Source organism: Abramis brama (genome assembly GCF_963993115.1).
Source record: "Abramis brama genome assembly, chromosome: 7".
NCBI lineage: Eukaryota > Metazoa > Chordata > Actinopteri > Cypriniformes > Leuciscidae > Abramis > Abramis brama.
This window is the reverse complement of record NC_139969.1, coordinates 14,051,325-14,057,324: the sequence shown is the minus strand read 5'-3', so window position 1 is coordinate 14,057,324 and position 6,000 is coordinate 14,051,325. Positions and strand designations below refer to the sequence as shown.

The window sequence follows — 6,000 nt, the reverse complement described above, 5'->3', positions numbered from 1 at the left end:
ACCGAATAGCCTACCAATGGAGCTTTGTCATATTATGTGATCTCAGAGTAATAGGCCTATGCATTTAAGGAAAAACCAGTAGCAGTTTTAACATTAAGTGACATGGCATCTGACGCACAGAAGCGAATGGCACATGTCACTATGCGTATTGGCACATCCGGTCTTCATTGGCATGTGCCAGTGGATAGTGGCATGTGTCACTGACATTATTGGCATGTGCCAGTGGTGGATAGTGGCATGTGTAACTGACATCGCGACACACTGACACTAGGCTTGTTTGAGATGAGCAAAATCTGCGCAGAATCGATCACCGGTGATCAGCGCGAGATGCATGCCGGTTAGAAATGTGTCCGAGTGTGGTCAGCCTTGCTCTGATGTCATGCTGACGTATGTCGAAATACTCTCGCGACCGCAAGGCGCACATGTCGGATTCTGCAGTCGAGCGCAGTTGCTCTCCACCGACTGCGCTGATCAAAAGCATGGTGGGAAACGACTTGCTGACGACACAGCTTAATGTTCATTGGTTTAAACAACCATGATGTATTGTTCCCTCTTAAAATGTTTGATTTTAAAACTCTGATATCATGTTTTATGTGATATGTTATGTGTGAATATTCCCAAACTATCTGACAGTGCGATCTCTATGGGTTATGCAATGTAATTTTTATTTTAAAAAAACAAAACAAAAAACACACATGTCTGTATTAAAGAAAAAAAGATTGATAGACATGTATTTGGAATGGAATTAAATAAGTAGGCTACTTTGGGTTTCTTGTTCATTATATTTATTTTCATATAAAAGCAACAGAACTTAAATTCCATCCAGTTTATTAGAAACACTGTGCACGAGCGTGAATCCCGCGATATCCATCTTTGATCTCACAGGTGTCAAATCAACTGCGAGAAGAGAGAACTGTCCGGCTTGCCTGGGCTTTTTTCACTCCTCCTCTCACTGCAGCCGGCTACTCTCGCATTCATTTCAGGCGAGGCAAGGCGCATCTCAAACAAGCCTAATGACATGACACCTGACTCACACCGAGTTGCGGAACATGTCACCGTGTTGCGACACCTCCAGTAGGGATTGACAGATTAATCGTAAACGTAATTGTGGCACAAAATCCTAAATAAATAGCCTAATTTTGTGATATTTAAAATTACAATCAAACGAATTAAAGTGCATTAATATTTTTTCAAACGTGTTATTTGTGTCACGTCTGTATTTGATTGCTATGTGCGTGCCACTGAATGTTTTGTAATACCAGTGCTACTTTATGTTGTTTATCTCGCAAAGTCACAAACTGCCCATTCTAGGAAAAGACACAGAAGCGCGCGAGCAGGATTCCACTGTACAAGCAGAGTTAACCTATGAGAGTATGCCAGGCGCTCGCTCGCAGCTACCTGTACACCTCTCGGTTGTTGAATTTGTGCGCGAGTACTTTTATCATGCCAGCTGAAGGTTCATTTTTGCGCGTGTGAAATAACATAATGTGCTCGTGAGCATGTCTTACACGCTCATAACTTTTGACTAAAAAATAACGCCATACCAGCTGCCCCTCAATGACTTGAAGTTGTTGAAAACTTGACTGTGGAAAACAGTCTGTGTTTAATGTTGGGCTGTCTTCTGTAGTTGATAATTTTTGTTCTTTAATCATTTCTTGGTTTGCAAGAATTTTGCGTATCCAAGCTATAAAAAAGAAAAAGCTATGAAAAAAATGCATATTACCATGTTAAAAAAAAAAAAAGTCAGTACCAACCTTCAGTGAAACCAGTGTGGGATGATGCTAAAGAGGGGAACACCACAACAATATATTAGTTTGAACATGTTAAATGACAGTAGAAGGAAGTAAAACTTTTTTTTACTCTATGGCTCTGCAGATTTAGTTGTACATAATTTGGTTTAATAGGTTTATGAGTTAAACACGGTCAGTTTTAGAACTTAAACTGTTTTGAAAGATAACGCATGTTGTGTAACAGTATTTTGAATATATGGGTAAACCTGTAAGATTTGAATACAGTGTTAGTGAACTGACAGTATTACTTACAACTTAAGACTTCTGCCTCTCCATGTCTAAAGTGTGGGGTGCGATTCCTTGCTGTCAAGGCTAATTAGTGGGAAAGGCCAAAGTTTAGCAGTAGATTTTAGCACATGTTATATGGGTAAAATATGGGTATGGGTTAAATGGGAAGAAAAGGTTTTGTGGTAAATTTACGGGTTACTGATGTCCGTTTCAATGGTGTTGATGTCCTCCTTTGGTTGCTGTGGATTTGTTTTTGGCACCCTGATGGCATCAAGCCATAAATAATGTCACCCCTAAATTTGGCTTACATTACATATTAACACAAAACACAAAGATATAAGTTGTGTCTGAAATCGCTCCCTATCCACTATATAGTGCACTTTTTAGGGCGTCAGCCATTTTGTAGTGGTGTCCGAATTATGAGTGAACAACATCATTCCCTACATTTACTACTTTTACCCACAATCCTCTCTGAACTAGAGCGTACATCCGATGTACACTTGCTGAAGCACAATTTCCCACAATTCAATGCATAGAGGACTGAGCTTGCATGAAAGTGCGGGAGCGAGTGAGTTTGAACCAGAGATTACTTTACAGCTATCTTATTTCTGCTTTAACATTTATTGAATCCTTATTTAACATTTTTATTATTATTAATCATTACTTGAATACAACGTATTAAAATATTGAGACAATATATAGATGACTTGTTAAAATTAAATGAAATATTAATAAGGTAATTTTTTTATAAAAATATTATTTAGGCATTAAAACAATGTGTTTTAACTCATTAAACTGTAAGGAATAGATAATTTGGTGGATGATTTGAAAAATATTCGTTGATCATCTGTCATTCAAGTATAATCATAACGGTCGCCTGAGGCGCTCAATGACCCTGTCATCTGTGAGCGTGAGTTTTTAACAATTTCAGTCGATGAAACTACAAAGCTGGCATGGAGGTATATAGAAAATAAAGTCAATATGATTGTTGTTAATATTATTTTATTAAGTAAGTAACATGTAAGATAAAAGGAGTTTTATCACGTGTAACGAAGCCTTTACTGCGACAGCTCCAGCTCTCCGACGCGCAGTGTAAACGTCAGCGTCCGAATTCACTCACTTATTTTCGTTCACTCCTTGCAGATATAGTGCACTCAAACGCCATACACTATTATATAGGGATTAGTGAATGAGTGAACGGTTTCAGACACAGCTATAAACATTCTAAGCTAAAAAAAACATTATAATCCAGTCATTTTAAACCAAAATGGGGGTCAAGTCAACCTAGGACAAATTGCAACAGAAGCAAACTCATCTGATTTTGTATCCTCAATATGTCGTGAGTAAAGAAAAAAAGAAAAAAGCCCTGAGGAATCCCATTGGGGATTATACATAAAGGAAGTAGTACTTTAAACCAGCCTTTATTCATTATTATTGGAGAGATGGGGTTTGGGGGTGGGTCCGTGGGACTGTTTCTGGGGGTTCACTTTTTATTTTACCTTCCTTTGTCTTCTGCATTCTCCTTACCCCTTATCTCCTGTTCCCTCAGACTCATCCCCCAGAAACAGTCCCACCGACCCATCCCCAAACCCCATCTCTGCAATAATAATTAATAAAGGCTGGTTTAAAGTACTTCCTTCTATGTATTAATGCTCATGGGTAGCCTAAACAGGTTCCATTCAGACCATAAGTGTTTTACCGTTATATGCCAACAAGACTTTCACCTGGCTATACCCAGTGGCGGATTTAGCAAATTGGAGGCCCAAGGCGAAAGTATGTATGGGGCCCCCCCATTCGATCTTTAAAAGAGAACGAAAAAAAATTTTACAGACTGAATGGTGGATAGGCAGGTAAAGCTAATCTACAGGGAAGTAAAGGTTGGAGAGAAAAAAAAAAAAACTTTCCCTTTAAATCCTGCATACATTTTCTTTAATCCAAAAAGCAGAGAACACACAAAGTGTTACAATGTTTACATGGTACAATTTCTGGTAAGCTACGGGGGTTTTTTTATTGCTTGACACAAATTTCACGATTTCAATTCAATTCTTGTGATTTGATTCAATGTTGACTCATTTGGATAAATATTAGGTACGCAAGATAGGCGTTAATTTTTCCAAAGAAAAAAAACCTCACATAATGCTGTAAACATATATTAAACTCAAATTAAACATAATGTGTTTTTATTATAATAACAATTTTAATAATATAAGTAAAAAAATATACTAAATATGTAATATATTACACATATTTAGCAAAATAATCTCTTTTTTCTAGCCAACTAACATGCTATAACATATATTACGGCTTTCCTGAGGTAACGTAACGTAAGTGACATAATTGTTCTCCAGCTGTTTTATTGACGTCTTATTTCCAAGGTTGAAAAACATTGATTGATCGATATATATAAGGAATATACATTTCGGTAAGTTGTACTATATCTTTCAACATTGTTCATTCGTGTTTATTCACTATTAGCTAGTAGAGAGGATCGATTCGGTTCACCTGCTGCTAGTGATCTGTCACGTCACATTTACAAGCGCCAAAACGGTATTTATAGTAAGGGGGTAACGTAAGAGGGGCGAACTTGGGAGAGGTGATGTTGCATTTTGCTCCAAGCAAATCCACGTATATCCATGTGAGTGTGTTAACATTATTCTCACCTAGCGCCACTTCAAAGCTAACGTTAAGTTAGATGCTGCTGCTGTAGAGGCATGTTCAACGCTTTGGACGTTGTTGTTCCTGTCTGTATCCCCAACAGTAGCCGTAAAAAAAATGGTCATCTTTGGCAGCGTTGCCAAATACTTATCCGCGTCTTTTCGCTTTTTTCTTTTATTTGAGCCGCTTGGGTAACTTCGTTTCATTTTCGCGTTTAGGCTCGTCTTGTTTCGTCTCTGTTTGTGTACGTCCCAGTCCTCCTGTCACTGCGTGTTTATCTTTCGCGCCGCGCACCGTTACGGACTAGTCCATTTCATTGTGAAAGTCGGGGGTGTATGTGTAGAGCATATAACCATGAAGGCATGAACTGGACATTTTAACTACTACTTCAACGTTTCAACGTATTTCTTAAGGATATTAATACAATTTACCATGCTTTTGAAGCGTTCATGATGATAAGATGCTTTTTTTTTTTTTTTGAGGTTGGTTGGGGGGCCCCCCTACTACGACTGCTGGTAGGGGGCCCCAAGCAGCCGCCTACCTATGCCTCTATATGTTAAGACCGCCACTGGATATACCCAATGTTTAGATCTGTTTGCAAATTAGCACATACATAGATTATGCACTGTTTGCCCATGTTAACAAACAATTAAAAAAAAAATCCAATTTTTTTGTTTGTCTTGATGCAAGTAATCAACTCAGTAATTCTCATGGTGATATACAGGTTAAAAATATGACCCTATTCATAAGAAAAATAATGAATATATTTGGGTCTTTTCTAAACTTTTTTTTCTAAAATTCTACTGGGCTTTTTTTTTCTTTTCTTTTTTTTTCTTACTCAGGACATATTCAGGATACAAAAATCAGTTGAATTTGCTTCTGTTGCAATTTGTCCTACCTTTTTTCATAAAATGACTGGACTATTACATGTCCTGTGTTTTCTTCAAATACTAACAATTCATTGTCTCTGCGTCCTCTCTGGCCAGTGGTTGAGAGTAATTCCCCGCTCTGCTGGTACCTGTACAGGAAAACAAGAGGGAGAAATTGGAGAGGTCAGTGTTCAGGAGCTTTGAGGCAAGTTTAAGTCTAACTGTTATCAAATTGAAGCACATCTACTCTGTAACTCGCATGCCAAACTTGGGTCTGATTATAATTTCACAAAGTCATCTGAAGCCATTCCATAGCTTAATGTGAGGGACAGAAGTCTATTTACATCATTAAATTAAAGTTTATGGAAACTCGTTTTCCCTCATCTGTCAATCATTCTCCATTCAGTATTCAAACAGCGCGCGCGCCTCGTCCGGTTACAGCAGGATGCACGGTAAAA

The 6,000-nt window shown here is 38.0% G+C and overlaps 1 long non-coding RNA gene across 1 annotated transcript; it reads right to left on the bottom strand.

The window, feature by feature from the left end:
• Positions 1-1,545: 1,545 nt before the first annotated feature.
• On the bottom strand, positions 1,546-2,279 carry LOC311087571. Its single transcript, XR_014607304.1, has 4 exons — positions 2,211-2,279; positions 2,043-2,102; positions 1,755-1,781; positions 1,546-1,684 (listed from the first exon to the last, which is right to left on the bottom strand). It is a non-coding gene; the product is annotated as an uncharacterized lncRNA (long non-coding RNA).
• Between the last annotated feature and the right edge of the window lie 3,721 nt (positions 2,280-6,000).